Source organism: Aythya ferina (assembly GCF_964211825.1).
Source record: "Aythya ferina genome assembly, chromosome: 2".
In the NCBI taxonomy this organism is placed as follows: domain Eukaryota; kingdom Metazoa; phylum Chordata; class Aves; order Anseriformes; family Anatidae; genus Aythya; species Aythya ferina.
Genome location: NC_140297.1, coordinates 131792742 through 131819453, shown reverse-complemented (window position 1 = coordinate 131819453; position 26712 = coordinate 131792742). Strand labels below are relative to the sequence as shown.

Genomic DNA, 26712 nt, shown 5'->3' with positions numbered 1-26712 from the left:
TCATTAATCTATACAAGAATTATCTCCAAATGCAGTAATTATAACCATTAGTTAGAAAGTTTATTTTATTTTGTAGTTCAGTTTTAGTCTGATCATGGATATTTCCTGAACATAAAATTAATGTACAAAGAGTAAATTACATTCTATAAAGTGCTTATCCACTTTTACTCTGTAATCAGTGTCACAAGATTTTTAAAGATCTCGTTCAACTGATTTATCTATAAGCTGAGAAAAATGTTTATAGGAAAATTCCCTTCTCAAAACTATCTCCACCTGTATTTCCTTTCCAGTGTTTTTTCTGTTTTTTGTTTGTTTTTCCTTCAGTACATGAACGTTTTAAAAAATAATAGGCAGATGAAACTGTTTCTTTTGTTTCCTTATTGTTCAAGAAGGCATTTAATTTGATCAGCTGTTTATGCCAGCAGCCTACAGTTTCGGAGCTTATAAAATCAAATTAAATGAGAGCATCTAACCCAGCTGCCTGCACTGCAAGCAGCATCCCATCCCAAGCAATTCACATCCTACATCATAAATGGAACAATACAAAAGCAATGAGTATTTTTTTCTGAAGTGGAATAAGCTACCTGGAAAAATGTCTGTGTTCTGATATCCTTTCATATTGTCTGCATTTTCTTATCTCATCATATTATAAATGTACTTCACTCTTTCTCTTTTAGAAGATAAGTCGAATGAAAGGTAATATTATAAAAATGAAAATACAGATGTTTTGTGTCCCTACTAGAAAGAAATACTAAAGCTTTCTTAATGCTATAATTAACTTATCAAGAAGGAAGACAGTAAAAAATATTTAAAAGTGTGTTATGTGTCATTAATATCATGCATAATATTTTTTTCTGTTCCTTAGGGAACTGCAGATAAGGGACAACCATACCAAAAGTAAAGACTTTACAAGACATCAGTTCTGAATTTCAGTTTTCTTTATTTAACACTACAAATCTATTTTTGGAATAAGCATTGAAAAATTAAACTCAGAGTAGTTCCTTTGTTCCCCTCTATCTAAACCTGTAACACAGGACATACTTTTCAATGTGCAATAATAAGATGACTCTACTTATTCTGCAGGTCAGTTCTTTACTCAGGTTTTAAAAGGCACGTTTCTGTATTTACATAATACATCATGCTAAACCATAGGTAATAGGAGCAGGATGAGCTAGAGATGCCAATATTTTTGTATCACAAACTTTCCTTCATTTTGCTTTCTCTGCAACTTTTTACTCATTTGCAACTGCATTTTTAATAGAAATGAAACTTGCAAACCTCTCCAAATAACTATTTGATGCTTTCGCTTTTAAAGGTGATTTTTTTCCTGTATTCCTAATGCATTTTTGTAGATTCAACTGCTGAAGGAATCAATTTTCTCCATAGATGGCAATGCTTTTCAGTAAGAAATGAAACCTGTGCTTCTTTTCGCTCAGCACTTCCTTCATGCTATTTCATTTTGCACAGAGTTCATTGCAACAGTCAACATTTCCTTGGACATCACTGTTAGAGGTTCATACAATTCCTAATACAATAGAGATAAACCTCCGAGTTTATTGTTGTCATAACCTACCACAAACACACACACACACACACAAAAATGTAAATATATATATATATAAAAAAAAAAAAATCTGCACATTTTGCCTCATCAGCCCTGCCTCATTTTTTGCCCCAGTGTAGCTGGGAGGCAGGAGGATTTCTTCTTGAAACCTTCACCACAGAGGACAGTGCAGAATAGCTGTTTGATGGCTGGAAGGAAGAAAAGCACCACTGGCAAGAAGGATTCGGTCCCTAATCTACGTCTGGCTCCTGATTTTAGAGGTGATGCACAGTGCAAGGAAACTAAATAAATGAATAATAAAAATTAAAGTGAAAAGAAGGAAGTCCAGGATTGTGAAATGTGATGTCAAAGATGTGTTGCAAATAGGCAGAAACAGGTTTTAGAACACTCCCTTGCTTCACAGCAATGAGAACATAAAGGAGAAAGAAAATAGAGTGATGGTGAGGGATACCTTTGCCAAAGAAAACTGTTGGGTTCTCATCCCTGCCATTGTCTGTGTAGGATGCAAGTCTGGCCCCTTAGACATTAGGAAGAAAATCTTCACTGAAAGGGTAGTGAGGCACTGGAACAGGCTGTCCAGAGAAGCTGTGGATGACCCATACCTGGAGGTATTCAAGGCCAGGCTGGGTTTTGAGCAATGTGTTCTAGAGGGAGGTGTCCCTGCCTACGGCAAGGAAGCCTGCAACTAGATGATCTTTAAGGTTCCTTCCAACCCCAGCCAATATTTGATTCTATGATTCTTTGATTCTATGATTCTGTGATTCTATGCTGGATTGCAGCATGATAGACATGTATATCATTGATCAGTTCCACAGCTCAAAAAGTATTTTCTGGGATATATTATTAATGTCCCTATACCTCTATTTACTCACTGCAAAATAAAAACCATAACTTCCAGTATTTGGGGGGTAATTTCCAATAGCACTTAGGAAAAGAAACAAGTAGGTCTTCAAGGTGAGCTGCTATGATAGTCTTCATAAGAAAACAATTAATCCTTTATTTGTTTTGGAAGGCCTAGTTGTGATTTATGAAAAAAATCTATAAAAAACTCCACCCCTAGTGCCCATGGAGAAAAAAAGAAAAAAAAAAAAAAAAAAAAGGAAGAAAAAAAAAAAAAAGATTTATGATGCTATCTGGGAAAAGATGAAATTCAGATAATAATACTTAAAAAAAAAAAAAAAGTGAATATATTATATCTTGCATTTCAGCAGCTGTCTTGAACATTCAGAGAGCACTCACAAGCATAGCCCAGGGGATCTTTGTCAGCCTGCATTTCAAGTGATGTAATTGTTCTCTTGATCAGTGGCAATAAGAATTCTGGCCCTGAAACAGCTAATGTAGAGTCTGACTCATGATCCGGGTCACAGAGCTATAAGGATTTGTTGCCTTCATCTGACCACCAATCCTTCTCCCATTGCAGAGCTGGCTGAATAAGTTTCCTGTTCAACCTTGACTTGCCACAGCCCATAACTCACTGTATTTATACAGACTGTCAACAGGTTCAGTTTATTTGCAAGCATCTCTGAGCTTAACCCAGAGGGGCAGGACTTAGATTCACAGTTCCTGAGGTGGTTAGGTGTGACTTCCCTGTCACTCAGGGACATCAACCATTGAATGTACTGCAAGTAAATTCAGTAGAGACTATGAATCCAACAAAGCCCTCCATACCAGGTGATATTTAGTCTGAAATATTTTAAAGTAGCAAAATGAGAAAAATGATTAAATATCCTGGTCCCCAGAATACCAGCCCCTCTCTCATCTAAGAGAAGAATTTGTTTTTAATTAAGATTTCCACTGGCTTGCCCCAGATCTGTAAATTGGCTTTGGGCCCTAACACTGGCCTGGGTGCACTAGGAAACCTTTATGTCTTGTTGCTTGGATGTTTAGGAAAAGTTAGCCAAGTTATTTCCCAAGGGTGACTAAGCTCTTCTAGTTTTGAAACAGACACCTGATAACAGTGGTGCTCAAAAAAATATACATGAAGCAATAATATAAAACAAATTGTCCTGCATGTGAGACTACATTCCTGTGGAACTTCATAGGTCTAGGTGCAAGAAGGCTATGAACTTCACCATGACTGTGGTTTCTCTGTGTTTGTAGCTGTGCTTTGTTAGCTGTGATAATTGTTTCTGATTAATCAAAGCTAACACTCCAAGGTGCTTTATAGAAAAACAATTTCTATCAATTTGGTATCACTGCAAATTGCACTCCAGGGCCCATATTCAGTTGAAGTGGTTTAAGAGCAAACTAATTCAAAAGATTCTGCTGAAGCTCTATATATTTCAGTAGCTTTATCTTTCAGGGCTTGTCTTCACCTTGGTTCTTATTACTTATCCTATTCAATCTCCCCTTTTCCAACTTTTTATTAAGTTCTTTTAAAGCTATCAGCAGATTCCACAGGAGCTTTTGAGTGAAACCAGCCAGAAAATTATTTACTTTAGTGTCTCCTTTCCTCATTTCCAGGAATATATAGGGAAGAAAAAATATCTCCCTCTGGTTACTATGCAGTACAAGAATGCCATATTGCAAGATGTGTACATACTGCCTGCAATAATGTGAAGATTAATTTGCCAGATTATGCACAGACCACAAGCTATATAGTTTGAATAATAATGATTGTGGAGCATAAAATATTATTGAAAATTTAGTGAATCCTATCTGAAAAACAATAGGGATATTCAAAAAATGTAAAATTGTAAATATTATTGTTCATTTATTCCTTCCAGTTAGTGGATTTTACACCATCTGAGAGACCTGAAATATCTAATTTTCATCTGTGAGGCAAAACAAATGTATGGAAGCCAAAAACATCAAGTTAGGCAGTTCTGCTTCTCCTATGATGGAGTTGGCTTCACTTGGTAGAGCACCTGAGCACAGATCAAGAAATTACATTTGTACAGCATCTTCAGCTGATTCTTATTTTAACAGACCGTATTCTTGTCCTTAACACAGACTTTAAATAATATTACATATTGTTTCCCTACACTGGGAAAATTCATCATAATAGAAAACATGTCAGTGCTTCTAGTGTTAACTATGAATAGCTGATACATTTTCTAACATGATGCATTTTGGTCATATATAAAAGAGATTCCTGACGTGTGACCATACTGCTCCAGAGAAAAAAAAACAAAAAAAAACAACAACAAAAAAAAGTAAAAAATAATAAAATAAAATCATATCAGGGCAATGGTTTAGACCATAAAACGTTTGCAGACCCATCAGTTATCACTGCCAAAATTATTGTTTTGAATCACAGACTATCATCCACCATGTTATGGAAAATGTGCTCAGCTACAGCAGTGACATGTGGTCATATAAAATCCTAAAATAGCTAAAGGCAATGCAATAGCAGCAATAAAAATATGCTGTCAGAAGAACTTTCTGAGGGTGGAAACAGTCTGTGGCTGAGGACTGAGAGATAATTATTGTATGCATATAATGCAAAGAAACTTGTGAGGTTGAAAGAAAGGGATGGGTTTAAAAAAAATAATTATTTCATGGATACACTTACAGCAGTAGATTCTTTGGAAAAATGTGGAATAAATATTTCAGGAAACCTCAGTCTCTGTTGAGATTCCTATTCTATCTGACATTGAAGAACTGGTCAAAAAAAAAAAATAAGCAAATCAATGCTTGTTTTTCATACTTTTGCATAGTTTTATGGTTCAAGCAGAAGTTTTCATCTTCATGTCAATACATCAAAAAAATATTTTCCTAAAATGTTAAAATTTCACTTTTTAAACATTTTTCAGTCTTCTAAACACGTTGTCATAAAGGGTCCACTGAAATTTTTGTGACTTTTAATGTGAAGAAGTAGGATCTTGCACAGTAGCAATGCTCAAAAAAGGCAAGAGAAATGTAACAAAAAAAAAAAAAAAAAAAAAAAAAAAAAAAAACTAGAGCAGTTCTCACAGTAAATTTTGCTTAAAATAATAAAAAAATACTTGAAAATGGAAAATTTGGGAAAGCATCATAACATATATTTTTTATTATTAAGTTAAAATTAAACATATTATTGTAAATATTTATGCCTTTGAAAAAGGTGCAGATAAAGAGCACCCAAAAGCCAAAGGGAGCTAGATTGCCACCTACTAAGTGCAATTTGTGGTAAGCAATCTTTTGGACAGGAAATTGTGGAAAATTTCTAAGATGTGTTTCAGATCCTTTTTCTTTATTTTGTATCCAATATCAAATCGAAGGCTTGCCCAGCTGTGACAATAAGGGATTTTACTTAAGGCAATAGACCCTGCAGGTAATCTTGGGCATCCTTTTGACCTGACTGCTCTGCAAAATAATGGAGTATACCCAAGGGTAACACTGCACCTCAACTTGTGTGAGGCTTCTTCTAATCTGAGTTTCTAAGTGCTCTGCAAGTTTGCTGATGACACCAAGCTGTGCAGTGTGGTCAATGCATGTGGAGGGAAGGGATGTTCATGAAGTTCAACAAGACCAAGTGCAAGGTCTTGCATCTGGGCTAGGGCAATCCCAAGCACAAATACAGGCTGGGTGGAGAATGAATTGAGAGCAGCCCTAAGGAGAAGGACCTGGGGGTGTTGGTTGACGAGAAGCTTGACATGAGCCAGCAATGTGTGCTTGCAGTCCAGAAAGCCAACCATATCCTGGGCTGCATCAAAAACAGTGTGGCCAGAGGGATGAGGGAGGTGATTGTCCCCCTCTGCTCAGTTCTCATGAGGCCACACCTGGAGTATTGTGTTCAGTTCTGGGGCCTACAGCACAAGAAGGACATGAACCTACTAGAACAAGGGCACAGGAGGGCCACGAGGATGATCAAGGGGCTGGAGCACCTCTCCTATGAAGACAGGCTGAGGGAGTTGCAGTTGCTCAGCATAGAAAAGAGAAGGCTCCAGGGAGCTCTTACAGAGGCCTTCCAGGACCTAAAGGGAGCCTAGAGGGAAGCTGGATAGGTGTAGTCAGTGTAGTGATAGGAAAAGGAGTCATGGCTGGAACAGGTTGCCCAGAGAACCTGTGGATGCCCCATTCCTGGAGGTGTTCAAGGCCAGGCCAGATAGGACTTTGAGCAATCTGGTCTAGTGGGAGGTATGCCTGCCCATGCCAAGAGGGTTGGAATTAGGTGATCTTTAAGGTTCCGTCCAACCCAAACCACTCTATGATTCTATGAACATATTTACAGTCAAGTAGGGATGAAGGCACATACCTGTCTGTGTTAATTTAATACAGATCTGAAATGCATGATGCCAAAGGAGCTGATGTCATCTGTGTCTCCTTAACTGGAAGGAGGGAATATGATGTGACATCTCTCAAACTTGTAGGTCCAGAATGTGATTTATCTGGTACCTCGTCTATAAGAAATTCTCTAAAAATTAAAGCCAGCAAGATGAGTTCTTTGCTGTTTTTCCTTTTGCTACAGTAGAAATAAGGAAGGGCATTAGGCTAGATATCTGGGAAGAAACAAACAGAACACCTGAAGCTCAGCTTTAGCTTTGTTGAGACTACACAGAAGTAACAGTAGCCCTTGGACTGATACCTTGAAATGTTCCTGTCCTTCTGACTTCTTATTCCCCCCTTGAGTAAAACAGAAACCTTGTCAACAGACCTGGCAAATTTATTAAGAAAATTTATTAAATGACCATTTTGTAAGCTTAAAACTTATTGCAGAAAAGTTCCAAGTTCCAAGGTTTTGTCATTGTCATACAAATTCTATAAACAAATGGTATTACAAAGTGGTAGTTGATTTTTTCAACTCTCTGGAAAAATTTAAAATCTATTGTGGCTTCATTTTGATTATCTGTCAAATTCCCAGTAAAATTTAATTTCTCTTGCCAAAGTAAGCAATACAATTCAAATCTGACCAGATGACAACAGTTTTATTCCATTTGTTGTTTTAAAAGGAAAACAAATTGTTATATATATTACAGATTTAAAAAGAGATAGCAATGTGAAATTCATGCAGATCTGAATAGAATTATCCTGCTGCACTGAGATAACCAAAATTTAATCATGTGGAAATAGCTGAAGAACTATTTTATGAAGTACTAATACCTAGGAAGTTTGGGAATAGGAAAGCAGGAACAATCTCTCTAATCATTCTCTTGATTTTCTGGGGCATGTAGGTGCTTTATGGTTGCTTTCTTTTTGCATCAGTAACTTGTCCTTGTAGAGTCCATTTTGATGATTATTATTCACTGTCTGCAAAAGGATGTCTTCTTGCTTTTATTATTTATGTTTATACTGTATGCCCTCTACATTGTTAACCATGCTGAGCTGATTTACCTGCTTAGATTAACACTGTACATAGTGTGCAAGATGCTGCATGTTTAATTATGTTCTGCTTCTCTTTATGGAGCAGCAGATGCTATGAAGCATCTATTTTTCCAGTGTGGATTCTGACATCAATAAAACCTTGCTTATGATATGCTGTGATTGCCATTCCAAAAAGTCAGAAATTGTCCCTGAGCTGGGTTGGCACTTTAATCATAGAATCATAGAACTGTAGAATCCTAGAATCGTAGAATCATAGAATAAAAGAATGGCTCGGGTTGGAAGAGACTTTAAAGATCATCTAACTCCAACTCCCCTGCCACATGCAGGGATGTCACTCACTAGATCAGGTTGGCCAAGGCCCCATCCAGCCTGGCCTTGAACACCTCTGGGTTGGTGCATCCACAGCTTCTCTGGGCAGCCTTTGCCAGTGCTTCACTACCTTTTCAGTGAAGAATTTCCTTCTAATGTCTAGTCTAAATTTATCCTCTTTTAGTTTAAGACCATTCCCCATTGTCTACCTGAGTAAAGAGTCCTTCTCCATCTTTTTTATAAGACCCCTTTAAAAGGCCACAAGGAGGTATCCCTGGAACATTCTCTCATCCCCATGATGTTAATATCAAGCCCATGATGGGTCCTATTCCAGAAACCAGATATAATCCAAATCACATCTCAAGGAGCAGAACTGAGATGGTGACTTTCATGGTCAGTTCAAGATTTCCCTTGTTTTATTCCACTAATTCCTAAATAGGTAGTGTCTGGTTTTATCAGGCATATTTTTTGTTGTTGTTCAATTGGTTTGTTGGTGGTGTTTTCTTTTTAGCTTTTTTTTTTTTTTTTAAATAAAGAAGAAAAAAAAAAAGTGTAATTGAAATAAGTTATCTGGTAAAATAAGCAAGTAATGTCATCTTGTTTTTATATTTCTCTGCATACAGGTTTTAAGGCTTCCAGCTTCTGAATCACTGTAAACTTGGAAGAGCCTTGTGACACCCATGTTGTCTTTTGTTTTCCTAGCTCATTTGGCTCTTGTTCTCATTGTATCTACCTTATCCACCAAGCTCTCAACCACATTTCTTCTTTGTGATTCAAGAGCAGCTTTTACCTTCATTTACCACACATGTTAATTTGTTTCAGTGAAGTACATGTATATATGATGAATATATGTATTATTCTCTTACTCTAGGTTTTACTTCAGCAAAATTGGTAAAGTCTGTGAGAAAATAAAACTTAAGTGCCTGATCAGTACATAAATGTATTTTATGTCAAAGATATGCTGATTCACAATTTCTAGGAATATTTTTGAAATTACAGTTGTTGAGAATTTTTTTAATTGATCTAATCAATTTAATTTTCCATGTCTGACATTTGGAATCCAGACCTTGAAATAATAATTTAAAAAAAAAAAAAAAAAAAAAGTAAAAATATATATTTTTTTAACATCAGAAAACTGGCAAGTTTCCTTCTTTATTGAGAATTTTGACTCCTGTTCTGATTGATAGAGAACATGCATGCAGTATGCAGCAGTATGGCAGGGGGAAATTAAATACCTTCCACTTGAATTTATTTTTGGTGACAGTTTTGACAATATATTTTCTGATGCTGACAAAATATAGCAGGAATTAGTAAGAATGAGGTGCTCACAGGTAAAAGGTTTCTTCTACCATTTCAGTTTTATTTGCCAGGAAGGAAATACAGCCATAAGTAACTGCTCCTGAAGTGAAAGAGAAATTATATTTTCCTATCGTATACATATCAGGAGGGTATAGAAATGACAAGGTCATGTTGTTTCCCTAAGTCCAAAACAGTTGCAATAAATTCTGCATTTTTAATTCAATTTAGAAAGCTGTCCTGCAAGGCTGCATATATTAGTACTACGCATTCATGGAATCAATTTTTATTTCCATATTGTAAACTCCATATTGTCTAGCACACAGCATGCCTATAACCTCTTTGTGCATTGCCAGCAATATATCTGTATCACATTTCTCCAAATAGACTTAATATGCTTGAAAGTCTGCATAATAATATGCCCTTTACAGCTCTTTTAAATGTCTGTATCTTTGAAATAAACAGCCTTCGAACAGACTATGCATGTTTCTCTGTATTTTGTGATATGCAGCAGCCAGCTAGGTCTGTGACATGTGTCACTAAAAAATTCAGTAGCAATCTGTATTTTTCCTACATTTTCATCAGTTACAAAATCCTTCTGAAGCATATCACTTTAATAAGAAAATGTTTTATTCAACCAACACACACATGTAGGAGCTAACCTTTGCCACAGGAAAGTATTAAACAGCACCATTTTCACAAAGTTTTCAGATCCTTCTGGTAGCAAAAGAATATCACCTGCTTCGTGTGGTGTGCAAAAAGATTACCCCTTTTTACCTCCCAGGCAGAGCAGCAGGGTATACAAAAAGCCTTCTTTTTCAGCTCACTCCTGGCATCTGAAATGAAAATGATAGGTTTTTTTATAACCCATTTACCAAACAAGAAGTAATGTCAGGGGAAAAAAAAAAAAAAAAAGATACATTGATGCACATCTCACATCAGGAAAAAATATGTTATTGCCATGACAGCAGCATAAATAAATAAATAAATAAATAAATAAATAAAAGCTAACAGCCATAAGCAAATGTTTTTGCAGGTCTAAACACATAAACGAATTAACATTCTCCGATTTTTCTTAGCTATATCTGCAGTTGTAACCAAACAGGAGATTACATTAAAATAAAGGTAAGAAATGTCCTGGAGAAATACTAGTGACAGATTTGCAGTTTAATCAGATTTTGCTAACCTGGGTCACTCAGATCATAAATTATTTGGAAAAAACAAACAAACAAACAAACAAAAAACCCTTCTCACAAACCCTTTCTTAGTTGTTTCCATTTGATCGGTGCTGGGGCCGGTCCTCTTTAATATCTTCATCGATGATCTGGACGAGGGCATTGAGTGTACCCTCAGTAAGTTTGCAGATGACACCAAGCTATGCATGTGTGTCGATCTGCTTGAGGGTAGGAAAGCTCTGCAGGAGGATCTGGATAGGCTGCACTGATGGGCTGAGGTCAACTGCATGAAGTTCAACAAGGCCAAGTGCCGGGTCCTCCACCTGGGGCGCAATAACCCCAAGCAGAGCTACAGGCTGGGAGATGAGTGGTTGGAGAGCTGCCAGGCAGAGAAGGACCTGGGAGTGATGGTGGATAGTGGGCTGAATATGAGCCAGCAGTGTGCTCAGGTGGCCAAGAAGGCCAACGGCATCCTGGCTTGTATCAGAAACAGTGTGGCCAGCAGGGCTAGGGAAGTGATTGTCCCCCTGTACTCAGCTCTGGTGAGGCCACACCTCAAGTACTATGTTCAGTTTTGGGCCCCTTGCTACAAGAAGGACATCGAGGTGCTTGAGCGGGTGCAGAGAAGGGCGACGAAGCTGGTGAGAGGCCTGGAGAACAAGTCCTACGAGGAGCGGCTGAGGGAGCTGGGCTTGTTCAGCCTGGAGAAAAGGAGGCTCAGGGGCGACCTTATTGCTCTCTACAGATACCTTAAAAGAGGCTGTAGCGAGGTGGGGGTTGGTCTGTTCTCCCACGTGCCTGGTGACAGGACGAGGGGGAATGGGCTTAAGTTGCGCCAGGGGAGTTTTAGGTTAGATGTTAGGAAAAACTTCTTTACCAAAAGGGTTGTTAGACACTGGAACAGGCTGCCCAGGCAAGTGGTGGAGTCACCATCCCTGGAAGTCTTTAAAAGACGTTTAGATGTAGAGCTTAGGGATATGGTTTAGTGGGGACTGTTAGCGTTAGGTCAGAGGTTGGACTCGATGATCTTGAGGTCTCTTCCAACCTAGAAATTCTGTGATTCTGTGATTCTGTGATGAAGGGCTGCCCTTAATCTCTTATGGCCCTTCCCCATGGTTTTGCTATGATGATATTTTCCCACTGCCTTTAGAGCCTAGGGAAGTGGGGCTGTTGCTTGACTGCACTAAATTTAGGACTCCCAATCTTATTCCTAACTTCTTCAAGAACTTGCTCACTCACTCTTCCTATTCTCAGCAATCAGACCCCCGTGAAAAGAGCATGCATATTCAGCAGCTGTCACTGGAAGGGGATCAACAGTTACCTTAGCTGTCTTCCCATGTCTTCCCACCACCTCTAATGCCCACGTTCCCAGATCTTTAAGATTACCTGACTCCACTGAAATCTATTTGTTTGCTAATCGCCAGACCCTGAGTCTATTTTAGTTCTCCTTTAATTTGTCCTTTAAGAACCACACTCCCCTGCTTTTCAATATGATATGTACACTGCAGAATAAAAGCCTAAGTGGAGTAATCTCTGCTCTCAGGTGAGGCCAGATAAAGTTCTTCACACCTCATCAGCTGCAATATGTCTTGCTCTGTCTAAGCTACAAGGTCATATCATCTCAATTTACCTATCTCTTACTCTTATAGACTTGAAAAACAGGCAATTTTTAGCATGAACAATCATCTAATTTTGGTTCAGAATTATTTCTCTAAATCCCAGTCCTGTCTTTGCAGGTTGGTAATTCCACTGTGATGGGAAGGGGTCCCATGGGATGTGTCCACATCCCATCCAATATGTAGTAAGCATGACCTGCCTTAGTAAAGCTGAGCTACAGATTTCTCTGTTATATAAATGTATATCAATATGCTTTCAGTTTCAGTCAATTTTCAGTTCCAGCTCTACCACAGCAATTATGAAACAGTTGTGGGGTTGTTGTTTTTTTTTTGTTTGCTTGTTTGTTTTTGTTTTGTTTGTTTGTTTGTTTTGTTTTGTTTTGTTTTTTGTTTGTTTGTTTTTGTTTTTCAGGAACTTATCAGCTTTTAATTGTCTCATCTGGAGACAACCTCCATAGCTTTAGAAATTTCAAATGAAGTAGCTACTGAGCAAGTGTCATTTCCTCTTAACACTCGTCTGCCTTTCAATTGTGACCTAAATTCCAGTGATGTACTTGAAATCTTTAAGATTAGTTACCATGAATTTCCATCTAAGACAAATATACTTACCTGAAAGGTAAGCAAGTAATGTAATCATTGCTAAGGTTTAGTTTATAGTCAACAGAATCACAGAATTTCTAGGTTGGAAGAGACCTCAAGATCATCGAGTCCAACCTCTGACCTAACGCTAACAGTCCCCACTAAACCATATCCCTAAGCTCTACATCTAAACGTCTTTTAAAGACTTCCAGGGATGGTGACTCCACCACTTGCCTGGGCAGCCTGTTCCAATGCCTAACAATCCTTTCAGTAAAGAAGTTTTTCCTAACATCCAACCTAAAACTCCCCTGGCGCAACTTAAGCCCATTCCCCCTCGTCATGTCACTAGGCACGTGGGAGAACAGGCCAACCCCCACATCGCTACAGCCTCCTTTAAGGTATCTGTAGAGAGCAATAAGGTCGCCCCTGAGCCTCCTTTTCTCCAGGCTGAACAAGCCCAGCTCCCTCAGCCGCTCCTCGTAGGACTTGTTCTCCAGGCCCCTCACCAGCTTCATCGCCCTTCTCTGCACCTGCTCAAGCACCTCGATGTCCTTCTTGTAACGAGGGGTCCAAAACTGAACATAGTACTCGAGGTGCAGCCTCACCAGAGTCGAGTACAGGGGGACAATCACCTCGCTAGCCCTGCTGGCCACGCTGTTTCTTATGCAAGCCAGGATGCCGTTGGCCTTCTTGGCCACCTGAGCACACTGCTGGCTCATATTCAGCCAACTATCCACCATCACTCCCAGGTCCTTCTCTGCCTGGCAGCTCTCCAACCACTCATCTCCCAGCCTGTAGCTCTGCTTGGGGTTATTGCGCCCCAGGTGGAGGACCTGGCATTTGGCCTTGTTGAACTTCATGGAGTTGACCTCAGCTCATCGGTGCAGCCTATCCAGATCCTCCTGCAGAGCCTTCCTAACCTCGAGCAGATTGACACATGCACCCAACTTGGTGTCATCTGCAAACTTACTGAGGGTGCACTCAATGCCCTCGTCCAGATCATCGATGAAGAAAAAAAAAAAAAAAAAAAAAAAAAACAAACAAAAAAAAACACTAACATAAATAGATAACAGTTCACTAATATTGTCATTAAACTCAGGTTTGGCTCAATATTTAAAGCTTTCTATCTATCTACCCTAAGCCAGAGAGAAGGATTCATTGTTCTTAATTTTGAATAATTCCAGACTACAGCATTTAAGCTATGTTAACCTATGTCACACTTTTTAGCAGAACGCACTACAGAGGAAATGAAAAGGAAAAATTCTAAGCCATCTTTCAAACAATAATGGGAAATTGGAGATAGATTTCTGCAAGTATTTATTCTTTGAGGATCTTATTCACAGAACAAAATACAAGAGAGTCAAGTAACAGAATTCGGGAGGCATTTCCTTTATCTCAATGAAAACTGAGAGGATCCTTCAGAAAACAAGGAAATTGCAGCCACTCAATCCCAAACACTTTTGTGAGATCAGTGTGTGCACCAACAGGGTCTTTTTTGACCTCAGTGGAGCATTTCACCTCCAGCAGTTGTGTAATTAGCTGGAGTGTTAGAACACTTGTACTTTCTTCATTGCTATTAGTGTAAGTACAGACTCTGGCTGCTGTATCACAAAGGATGATAGGCAATTGCCATAACCAGCCTATCTGCTATCTTTTCAAGTTCAAGGAGTCTTCTCAGCATAGTGATTTCCGGGGATATAGACACTCTTGGCAATTGGAGGGGGAAGGTGAATTCTTTTGCACTTTTTGTTTTAAATTAACAAGATCAGTTCAGGAAATGGTTGACTCAGTTGCTAGCCCATGAGAGATGCCCATTTAATAGGAAATCATATTTCAGAAAGGTGAGTTCTCAGATGAATAGAATAGAACAGAAAACATTGCAGGCAAAGTCACAGTATCAGTAAATGTTTCAGAGTTGCAGACTCATCAGAAATACTTTATTCAGTACTATCCAAAAAGATGGAGCATAGTAGAATAAAAGTGGATTTGAAGAATAATAGGAATGGCTAAGGACACGCAAATACAAAAGCAAGTTCTCTGAAGAAAGACTGAAAAGACTGGGATTGTTTTCTTTGGAAAGGAAAAGTATAAGGGATAACTTGAATTAAAATATATAAAATGGCAAAAGCATGTTGGAAAGTAACTCTCTGATTCTTTCCCTCACCTGTAAAATGGGGTAAATGTAGACCTTTATCTGGAGTTTCTGAATGAGAATAAAAGCATCATAGCCTTCACAATTATGACTTCAAAAGATATAAAATTAATATACATATATATGGATCCAGCAGGACAGTTAGATTCATGGTATAGATTTGATAACTTTAGAAATATTTAGAAATATATCCATTTTTATCCACTGCAATTGCTTATGTCCTTCTTAACATGGCCATTTGCCCTGATCACCGTGTTACAGATTATCTTCAGACTGTGAGGTGCATATTGTTCAAAATTATGTTCGTAATCCAGATTAGTTCCAAAAGACTCTACTGTTATTAATGTTATTATCACAGGAATGAGGAATAAGCTGCTGTCCACGGGGTATGGTATACATTCAGTGGTTGTACTAGTACTATTTCTACTAGGAATGTCATTTCCTACTGAAATATTTATACTACTGCCTTTCTTAGTGTGGGCACAGCTGCACTACATCTGCATGTGTGTGTACTGGAGAACAGTGTGTTCTCCTTCCCTGCGGGGGAATAGATACGCTAAGATAGCACCTTTATCCTGGTGTATCTACATCCTCACAAGAATGTAATTAAGCAGTGCAATCTTCCTGTGATTAATTTCAAATCAACATCCAAACTTATTATTTTATTAACTACTGCAGAACTGGAAAGGTGTTGCTGCTATCCAGCACAGGTTTATAGGCAGTAATACATTTCTACTAGAAAATAAGTTATCTCACTCCAACATATAACAGCTTAGAATCAGAAGTTGTGATAACATAGTACCTAATGGTATTTATTATACCATTTAGAAAGGGCTCTGAGGACTTAAATAACTAGTATTTGCATATTACATTCACTTTCAATATCCAAGATAGCATCATCTTTAAGTTAATTTGTTTCCCCAAGCTAGAAAAGTGGTTGTTTTAATAATAGGTATTTCCAGGCTCTCCCTTGCTCCTCTTAGCAATAAATCAGAAAGTTGCTCAGCACCATAGTTTAAACCATTTGTTTTACTCCAGGTGTTTTGGCATTGCTGCTCCTCATTTCCTTTTAAAACACATACTTATTCTGAAAATAATAGCTACTTCTGGCATATAGGTGCCCTTGACTAAGTATTAGTTCAATTTGGTAAAGACAGGGAAAAAAAATAATAATAATAATAAAGAAAGAAAGAAATAGTTACCATCTTTTCCTTTTATCAGAAAAGTCTCAGAAATGGAAAAACAATGTCTTATGCTGGCCACCTTGAGACTCAAGACAGTGAAGATCATTTCCTGGGTTTTCTACATTTGTTTTGCAAGATCTTGACAAAATTTTCTGATCAGGCTTGTAGCTTAGTGGTTGCAAGCTTCAAGGTAAACCTTAGTACTGTTTCCCTATCAGTTACATGGTTTAAACATCCACTGCACACATCTGCAAAAAAAATAATAGAATGGTTTTGGTTGGAAGGAACCTTTAAAGACAACCTAGTCCACCTCCCCCTGCCATGGAGTTGGCATCTTTCACTAGATGACCAGGTTGCCAAAGCCCCATCCAATGTGGCCTTAAACACTTCCAGGGATGGAGCACCCACAGCTTCTCTGGGCAACATATACCAGTGCCTATCCACTTTCATAGTAAAGAATTTCTTCCTAAGGTCTAATTTAAATCTAACTTTTTTTACTTTAAAATTATTACCCTTTGTCCAATCACCACATTTCCTGAGAAAGTCTTTTAGCCTTTCAGGAGGATGTGATGGTCATTTTCCACTGTTTTAGTTCTCCACCTCTAAAGTCAGACAAAAATACTTTTTCCTGATAATATTTGTTTGCCTTCATTAAGTCCTCTTTACCATCTCAGAGGTAAATGTGGTATAGGAGTTAATCCTAGCTAGTGCTATTTAAAATTGTCTGAATGCTTTTTCCATATGTCCCATTGCTTCATATTTTTACTTTCACATGGTTTGCAGCATTAAGCAATCATAAACTAGTTATGCTAGTTAATCCCTTTAGTAAAAAAAAATTATATACTTAATGAACCCACTTGCAAAGCAATTTTGAGCGAAGGCAATAGAGCTACTCAGCTTTCACCCCTTGCAGAATTCTTTTGCCTCTTTGCCGCCTCCAGAAATGAAGGGGGAAAAAAAAAGGAAAGTAAAAAAAATATTTGAAACATTCACCCCATTGCTGGCTGGTCAAGTCAGGATGTTTCTATTTTCTTACAGAAATAAGAAAGTACTATTCCTACTCTTTCATCTGATTGTGCTAGATTGACCGTTCATTTGTCCTCCAACTGCTTAAATTTACAGGTAGAAGTAGAGTTTGATTTATGAAGATTTTCAGAGAAGGTATAATGCAAAAATATTGTATAGTGAGCCAACCTCTTTCCAAGATGCATAATTATAAGACAATAACTGAGAACATCTCACTAGAATTTGAACTATATCAAGCATAACTGGTGGGAAAACTGATTTCCTTTTTACAGTAAAACTTCCTTTTGCCAATAGGTTTTGTTTCAAAGAGCACATCAACAACTACAAAAAAAAAAAATAATAATAATAGCATGGGAGTATTGCATTTAGCACCACTGAACAGCAGTGATGTAGTAGCATTATTAGTAGCAGATGTATAGTAGCATTGCCTCTCATGTCATTCCAAGATTTGCAGGCTCCAGTGCCATGGCAGAGAACCAGAAGCTGCCATGCTCAGGACGGCCCTGCCCTTTGCCTGAGCTTTCTCTGCTTATTTCTCCGTCCTGTATCAGTGAGTAGTGTTTTGTGATGTATCTTCAACATTTCATTGGTGTTGCCTTTTGCATTTAAAACCAGTCAGGAATTCTTTAGATACAAACAAAAATACAGCTATCTTCACAGTACTTTGAAAACCTATAGTGGTCTAAAAGAATTATAATTGCATGAAAAAAAAATGAATTGATTTAATGTTACAGTAAAAGGACTACCATAGCAATAAGGATCAAGGCCTAAAACACTGGGCAATTAGCAGTCTGTCAACATTAACAAAATTTTTCAGCTGGTCATAAAACCATAAATCCTAAAGTATGATTGGTTCTGTTCCACAGGAAATGTCTTTGGCTAGTTTTCGATATCAACAGGAAAACAGAAAACTGTCTGAAGACTTTGTCCACATAACACACTGCTTTAACTTCTCGTGATTTAAAACATAAGGTAAGCATTAAAATGCCTCACTTCACATGCAAATTTGAGATGACAGTGTAACTAAGGATTAAAATCTGTTTTGTATGTTTCCCAGTGGATTATACAGCTGCATATACCCTCCCTCCAATAGGTATTTTTGAACCTTTTAACAGCTATCTAGAGTCCTTGAAACATCTTTCATCTCATTAGTTGCAATGCAAGTAAAGGCCTAAGTCATGAGATGAGTTACATCTGAATTTCCAGACTGGCTGATAATTAAAGTAGGATTGCTCATTTTGTGGTTATCAGTAATTCTGGAAGTAAGGTCCAGTTGTAGTGTACAGAATTTTCTAAGAAAGAGCTAAACGTACAGTCTGCTTGTTGACTGGCAAAGATTTTCTTGTCACTGCAAACTAGTTAATAAAGCCATTGATTACTTGAAAGACTAGCAGAGCACTAAAAATTCCCCGGTGTTAAAGTAGAAAATATTGAAAAAACAACAGAGAAAAATATTAAATAAAAAGTGTTTATGCCTTGGAATATGCTTTGGGACATTTTATTCATAATTAAAAAAAAAAAAAAAAAAAGTCTGAGTCTGTCCAGAGTAACAATAAACATCCTAAAAAATATGTATGGAAAGCTTTAGAAGATAGAAGAGAGAAGAGAAAAGGGAACTCAAAACCGAAGTGGGAATTGGTCAATACTGAAAAAAAAATAATTAGATATTTTTTCTTATCACAATTACTGAGAAAGCAGTTAAACTGTCTGTAAAAGAAAAATTAAAAAGATTAATATCTGAAAAAAAGGTTCTGACCCTACAAATATGCACATGGCTTAACTTTAAGCATGCCTGTAGACAGCTGGTTGAAAGCTCAACAAGTGTCTAAAAACTGGTCAAATTTGGCCAAAATTGAAAATAAAAATTAAATGGGACAACTAAAATATATTCAGAGAACTAATAAAATGGATGAAAGAGATTGAGTTGAAGAAAGAGAAGCATTTCTTGAATTTGGAGATAGGAACTTGGCTATCAAACTAGTCCTTTTTTTTCCTTCATACCCTACATTCCTCTCTCCTCTATGTGGTTGATCCAGGCTGCAGCCCCTTTGGGCATGTGATCACTTCTCACCTGTTTGCAAGCATTATTTCAGTTTCTATGTAAGTAACAACAGCTTTACAACAACAGCTTTACAACAACATCTTACCTAGTGGAAAAAAAAGTTAAAGGTTTTGACAGGGACTGCATCGGATTCACAGGGAACTAAGGCTATTTCAAGTAGCAACAGCTTCAATACTGTCTATGAAGGAGAGCTATTATTAAAATTAGTACCATAAACATTGCTCCTTCACCTTTTTTGTTGTTGTTCTTGTTCTACCGTATCTCCATATGTCTTTTTATTCTCTCTTTTTAAAGGAAGAAAAGTCTAGTCTGCTATACTGAATAGAGCATAAAACACTCACAGATGGCACACATACAGAGCCTGCATGATAATCCATTTACAGAAAATACCACAGTCACTGCACTTAAATGCCATTTGAAAGAGGAACAAAGTTCACATCACAGTAAGTGTCTTTTTTTCCCTTGCTTTCTTTTAAAGCCACTGACTTAGCTTCTCAGGTATCTGTTGGGTTTTTATCACTCCTTATACTATCACAGGAGATTCTGTATAGAGATAAGACTAAACTATTTTTAGGTAGTAAGCAGATCTGTACAAAACTCAGTTATTTCATGTTGCAGGGATTCATGAAGTCTTTTGGCTTTTGATTTATTTGATCTCACATACTCAGAGCTATGCTTTGAATTTTATATTCAGATAAATCTAAAAATTCAAGGCAAAATTCAGTTAAAAGTGCCAATACAGTCTTGCCACTACAGACAGGCTGCATGAAAGCAATTATAACTGATTTCATTTGTATGTGAAAGAAAAAGCACAGCCCAGACCTGGTTCACTATAAAATTTCACCAAGTGTTACCTTAATCTAACACAAAATTTGAGGATTTGGCTCTCCACTGGGCTGAAGATATAATGTGTAATTTTTTGCTAATTTAAAATCTAATGAGTTTTGCATAACTTTAGATTTTATAATGAATATCCTACATGGCTTAAAGTTTAAAATCAGCTAAAACAGTTTTCATAGTTTGCCCTCTTTATAGGTAACCAAATAATTAACATTGCAATCCACATTGTTTACAAAATGAATGATGAAAATTTCATCCTTGTAGAATCGTCAATATTTCCTTCATGCTCTTCATAGAAACCTTCCCTTTTTCCTTCTCCTTCCCCCCTCCCTCATTGTGCTCTCTTCATTTTGTGAGGTCTCCTGTTATATTCTGTCTAAGGTCTGTAGGTTCTTTGTAGAAAGGATCAGAGTTTTGCAACTGTATCACTGCACTGTTTAGCATTAAGAATTCAGTGTGAAAGCTTCCCTCGGCTTTTGTACCATAGTACAAATAACAGACCCACCTCTGGAAATACATGATGAGGCTGGACTCACAGGATTCACCACATTTAAAAGAAAAGTATTCACACTTGAAAAGAATTCCCCATTTCTCTATAGACTTTTGTCCTTGACCAAGATGTGGCAGAAAACCTGTCTTCCACAGCTGTCATAGCTACTTGTTTCTCTTGGTATTACATTAAATCCAAACTCTGACCCTCAGCATTCAGCCCTTAGAAAAACCCTGAAGAAGCACAATATTGTGCCTGGTTTCTTTAAACAGGGCTTTTAAATAAGTGTCACATTTGCCTTTCAGACACCACTGCTACTCTTTGGTTTTAGCCTCCAGTGAAGTACTCACTGATTTTTTCTCCATGCTTGCTTGCATGTGAGTCAGCCCCAGCTACACTAATGTCTTTCCATGTCTCCTCCAGTGCTGCAGCCCTTCCCCACGCAACACTCTGCCTCCTCAGAGCAGTAAAGACTGTGTGCCACAATAGCAGCTGTTTTGAATGCCGACAAAAACCTTCATTTGGTAGGAGACAGCACACGCTTTCCATCTCTCTGCACAAGCTCAGCAGCAAAGTGACACCAGGGGTCCCAAGTGCTTCTCAGATTTACCCTTGGCTTGAGGGAGATGTTTTTAACAGCAGATGCTGGAGCTGAGCAAGCCCAAGTAGACTGCCACAGTAGGGCACTCATTCATAGGGTATGGCAAATAACAGCAGCAGCTATTAAGTACAATTTTCAGAGCAACCTCCATTTACCAGGTCAGTGCCCCAGCAAATGAATAAAAATAACAGATACGAAGTAAGTGTTTTTGTTTGAAAGGTTGAGCTAATGCTCAACCCACCCTTCTTCCTTACAGTAGATATTGTCATTTAAGAGGATAATCCAATTTTGCTTTGGAAGGATGCTCTGAACAAAGAATCTTCTGCAGCAGAGCTGCCTGGGAGGCTTTGAGGGTTCAACCAAGTTTGACTCTGTGCTGTTCCTGACAAACAATATCCTCTAGCTGCTGCATAGCACATGTAGATTCTCTGCAGCACACTACCTACTGACTTCTAATGAAAAAACAAACAAACAAACAAACAAACAAACAAAAAAAAAAAAAAAAAAAAAAAAAAAAAAAAAAACAGCCCAGTCAAGCCTGTATAAACTTTCTGCAATTTATAGAGACAATTTTTCTAGGACCAACAATATTACATTTTTTTTTCACAGAAAAACAAGATTACAGAAAACTGTTTGCTCTTGAACAGTAAAAACTTTACAACTGTGTATATAGGAACTCAGTATTCATAAAAAAAGGAGTCACAATCACTCCTCAGAAAGTCTGTAATCAATTTTTTTCAACCTGTAAAGATGCACTGGTCATCTGCTTCATTTATTCTGCTGTAAACTCTTTCTGTTCAACAAACACTGCCATATGGAGCCTCATAAAATACATGTATGTAGAGAAATCTAGGCTAATATCAAAGCCGTGAACCTCTATTTAAAAAAAAAATTAGAAATAGTGTGCTAGATATTTTGGAGATAAAATTAAAAATAAAATAGCCAATCCTTTGAACATGTGATAATGTGTCACTTTAACCTTGTGCTAATAGAAATATCAGCCTTTCAGCTTCTACTCTTTGTACAAGGAAAACATTCATGGAAAGAGGTCCATTTTTCTTTCTGCATGACTTAGTAGTCCTCTTGTTTTTAAAGAAATTTGAGGAAAAGCACCTGCAATAAAGTCTAAATATCACGTGTCATATAATAGATAATATTGTTGCCTTCACCACATTCTATCTAAGTATTTATATTTGGAAAGCTGATCTCTTTATGTGTTTTGATTGCTGTAGGTCTAAGTAAAAAAAAAAAAAATCCCTCTGCTGAAGCCTCTGTATTCTGCATCTAACCGAAGATAACCATGGTTACAATGCCAAGTGCTAAGCATGAAATTGCAGGCTTTAGATGCAGCAAAAATGATATATTGGCTCTCCACATACACAGACACATCTGCACCAGATCTTGTATTGTGTACTAAGAACAGACTGTTTACAAGATAAGGTGACTGACATTCTTAATTACAGATGCATATCTCCAGATAAAAGAAGATTATTATTTGCATAACCTGATTGCTTACTAGAATATTATACAGTGTCAGAGCTAATAAAAAGGTTTTGATAACTTCGAGACCAAGAGGTAATCCTTCTTTTGTTTTGTTTTTGTGGAAAACATATGTAGTCTCCTGGTCTTTATATTCATACATAATTGTATATATACTGGATACACACATGCACACATACATACCCACACTGAGAAAGAAGAAAGTGTAAGACAGATTCAGAATTAGAGCTCAAAATAGAAAGGATTCTCAGAATTTTTCTCATCACTAACAAGAAAGCAACTGTCACTGTCACCTAATTTAACACAGATTTGTTATCCTATCACTTTAGGATAGGATCAATCCTATCCTAAATCAAATCAAATTAACCTATCACTCAAATCAACCTGTTGTATGTAACAAATAAAACAAAATTTAAAAAGGAGTACAGAGAGAGGACCAGAATAGTTTTAGATTCTTTACCCTAATTCTTTCCTGTAGCATTTTGCTAATAAGATACACAGTGAAATTACATCACTCATGCATTATTTAATAACATGCCCTCTGGAATTTGTACAGCTTGAGCTTAGATGACTCATAAGCTTGAAATCAGGGCAGCTCTAGGCAATTTAGGTTTCAGAACATAGAGCAACAGTGTACATATTTTTCTACATCTATTACTTTTCAATAAATAGAAATTATTATTTTTTTTTTTTAATGATCTGGGGAAATGAACATGTCCTTGGAATGACAGTTGCAGAAAAGTGATCTGGGTGTGATGACTGATTTTCTACGCCTAGATGTGGTGTTCAGGTAAATTCCTGAAAGACAGATGCAGAAATCTTCACGTTGGTAAAAATTACTATGATTTAATGAGAGAAAAATCTTGCCCAACTAGGCAAGAAAACAGCAATGTCAAATGTGTACTTGTTTACGAAGTGTCAGAAGTTCACTTATTAGTAGGTCCTATCATCCAAAGCATAGATGTGTCAACATAATGCTAGCAGTAGCTATTGGACAAACAGCAGCAAGTTTCCTACCATTACAAGGCTTTATGCAGCTGTTTTACTGCTAGGTACATTCTCCAGGGCAAGCCTGAATGTTTTATCAACTAAGCTAACTATGAAGGACACATCTGAAGTAAATGGTAAGATTAGATTTTCCCAGTTGGCAGTCTTTAATTCTGGAATCTAAGAAAATGATGGTAAAATGCAGCGTAACATTCAGAGCAAGGCCTGTCTCATAATCATATCTGAAATGATTCACCCACAAGCAGGAGGGCAGTGACACATGGAGAAAGTTAAAAAAAATAATAATAAAAATAATTAAAAAAATAAAAAATAATAATTTAAAAAAAAAAAAAAAACTACAGGTTGCCCTTGTTTTATTCAGTGTTCATAGCACATTTTAGGGCCATGCTTACTTTCCACAAAGTAGCCTGAAAAAGGTGGTCGATCCTCTGCAAGGGAATTTCTTTCTTGTAGTTCTGGTCTTTGGCAAATAGTCCTCAAAAAAATGTCCAAATACAGGCTACCAGCAACTGCAAAGGGCAGAGGCCCTCATACAATCAGGGGCAAGCTCTGTGGGGCACACCATCTCTCTGCTGTTCAGAGCAGATGGGGTAACTGTGCTTCCCTCCATTAGCTATGATCCATGTTCACTTGGAGCTGTAGAGGGCGACAACGAAAACCTAAGAAAAGGGTTTGACTGCTTGTTCACCCTGCTCAGCTGAGAGTTTGTCCTTCAGTTGTGCCTTGATATCAACTGTAGTAGGGCACAACATTATAATAGATATATACATGCATTTCTAATATTGACAAATGCATGCATAACCATACACATTCAGCAAACCCAAGACGTAGCATCAGATACTAAGTAAAGCCCTTTGCTTTCAAGAACATTCATGTGACTTGGAATCTGTTTGATCAGCAGAGGAAGCCAGTTGTGTAGGTGAAGATCAGATGCTAGCCTTGAGAAGCTTCAGTCCAGAGACTGCTCCCTTGGCAAGCTAATCTCAGTGGCTGCAGTATTACACAGGGCAGAAAAGGTGACTTCTCAGATAACTAAGACCAGACAGACTCCCTCTTTACAGACAAACCTGAAGAGGAAAGGAAGGCAGAGAAGCCACAGAGAAATAGTAAAACACGTACCGTGTGCTCCAAAACCTCCATGACTTGCTGCTGTGAGTAGTTCTGGATTATGGAATGATCTTCAATGTCATGGCACGGTGATTCAACCCAGAAGACCAAAACCACATGCATAGAAGTTTCTTGGGGATATTTTCTTCCTTCAGAGAGAAAAATAAATAAATAAAACAAAACACACACACACACACACACACACACACACACACACACACACAAAAAAAAGTCATCTCCAGTGATTTTATGTTTACTTATTAAAAGAGAAATCTTATCGTTTATGACCTTTGCTTAACAAGATAACCGAAGAGGTTAGGTCTTGACTGGGGCAGAGGGGAGACTTGGCCAGGGACAAGACACTGTGATAGAGCGATTCCCTTGTTTAGTGCTTCTTTAATGAGGCAGTGTTAAAATTCAGCTTATTTTCCCTTATAAAGTTAATTAAATTCATTGTCTTCTTAAACTCTCATCACTTCACTATGTCAGCATTGACTTTGTCTTTATTATAATAAAACCAATGGGACTCTATCCTGTCATTTGTTTTTGTTAGGATAGCTCATCCTATTTACCTGTTCTGACAGTTTATCTGGCAGACTGTTCTTCCAGAGTTTATCCATCCAGTTGGACATTTGTACAGGGTCCAGCTCTCTCACTGAATTGTCATTGCCTTGAGGCATTACCGCAGCATAAACAATACATAACCATTCATCCTCGTCAAGGCCAATGGGTGACTGCAAATACAAAATCAATATGACAAACAAAGAAGTATCAGTGCAGAGTAAAGCCACAAAGATATATGTAAATGCTTGCCAGACGCTTAAACATCAATGAGGTACTATCTTGTGAGACACTGAAGTTGTGTGTACTTAGGATGACAGAAAACTAGACTCCAGAGCACTAGAAACCCAAGAGTACTAGCAAATCCAAAAGAAATAATTAGAATAAAATGTGCAAGTTAAATGAAATAAATTGCCACGTTACTCTGAGCTGTGTCTGTGGAAAGAAATACATATGCTTTCAGAATTTTAGATACACCCTTAAAAAGATTTGCTTTTCCTATAGTTTTACCTCCCCAAATATATATATATATATATAAATTACAAAAGTAAAACAAAAACAACAAACAAGAACTGTTTCTATCCTCTCATTCTTTCTAGCCTAGCCTAACCCCAACACCAAGTATCAACCAGGATTTACACTGCACCACAACCCTTCCCAAAGACTGCAATAGCACAGTGAGATCATAAAGCAGAATATATGAGCTCTTCATGTAATTATCACTAAGGAAGACACATTTCTGACAGAGGTAGAGGAAGTGCAGCCAGTTCTTTAAACCCTTTCTGGAGGTACTGCCTTAGGCCTGTCAGATGCAAGCTGCAGGCAGGCAGGATTTGTTGCATGCAGTGTGGAGGTTAGCACTACATTCAGGAAAGAACGTATTATCATTTGTCTTCTTTCAGTCCATCTCCTGTAGCCATAGTTTCTGTTCTGGTGACTCTCAGATATCTTTCTTGACTTCTCAAAGCCATTTTATGACGAGATTACTAGTCAGACTCCCAGTAACCCAGGAGTAAGGTTTTTCACAAGGAAATTCATACATTCATACATTACTTTTCTATTAATAGAGAAGAAAACACCTCTATTATTTAACAGGATACAGTGTCTGCAGATATAGACAAGTAGAAGTTTACCTAACATTTTCTTTTGCTGAATACCTCAGTATCCAAGCTCTGCCATTACCTGTTCCCACAGGCCCAGAATCCCAACATCACTAACAAAGGCCTAGGAACATGAGTAGGAAATCTGTGGGATTCAGAACCATCTTTGAAGGGAACCCATTTGTTAGGATCATCTATAGCTTGCTTTCAGGAATGGTACTTTAAAGGAGCATATTATAATAAAAATGTCTCTGGGAAACTCGAAACTTAGCAACTCCATGGTGATATGTGGTGGT

The 26712-nt window shown here is 37.6% G+C and overlaps 2 long non-coding RNA genes across 2 annotated transcripts in view; one reads left to right on the top strand and one right to left on the bottom strand.

The window, feature by feature from the left end:
• The window catches only part of LOC311431883, a 54028-nt gene that overhangs the window by 5470 nt on the left and 21846 nt on the right, over positions 1-26712 (top strand). The window contains exons 2-3 of the long non-coding RNA XR_014689689.1: positions 18014-18119; positions 19504-19652. This is a non-coding gene — a long non-coding RNA (uncharacterized lncRNA). The remainder of the gene's footprint in view (positions 1-18013; positions 18120-19503; positions 19653-26712) is intronic.
• LOC311431884 lies at positions 16231-25480 on the bottom strand. Its single transcript, XR_014689690.1, has 3 exons — positions 25328-25480; positions 24768-24904; positions 16231-16369 (listed from the first exon to the last, which is right to left on the bottom strand). It is a non-coding gene; the product is annotated as an uncharacterized lncRNA (long non-coding RNA).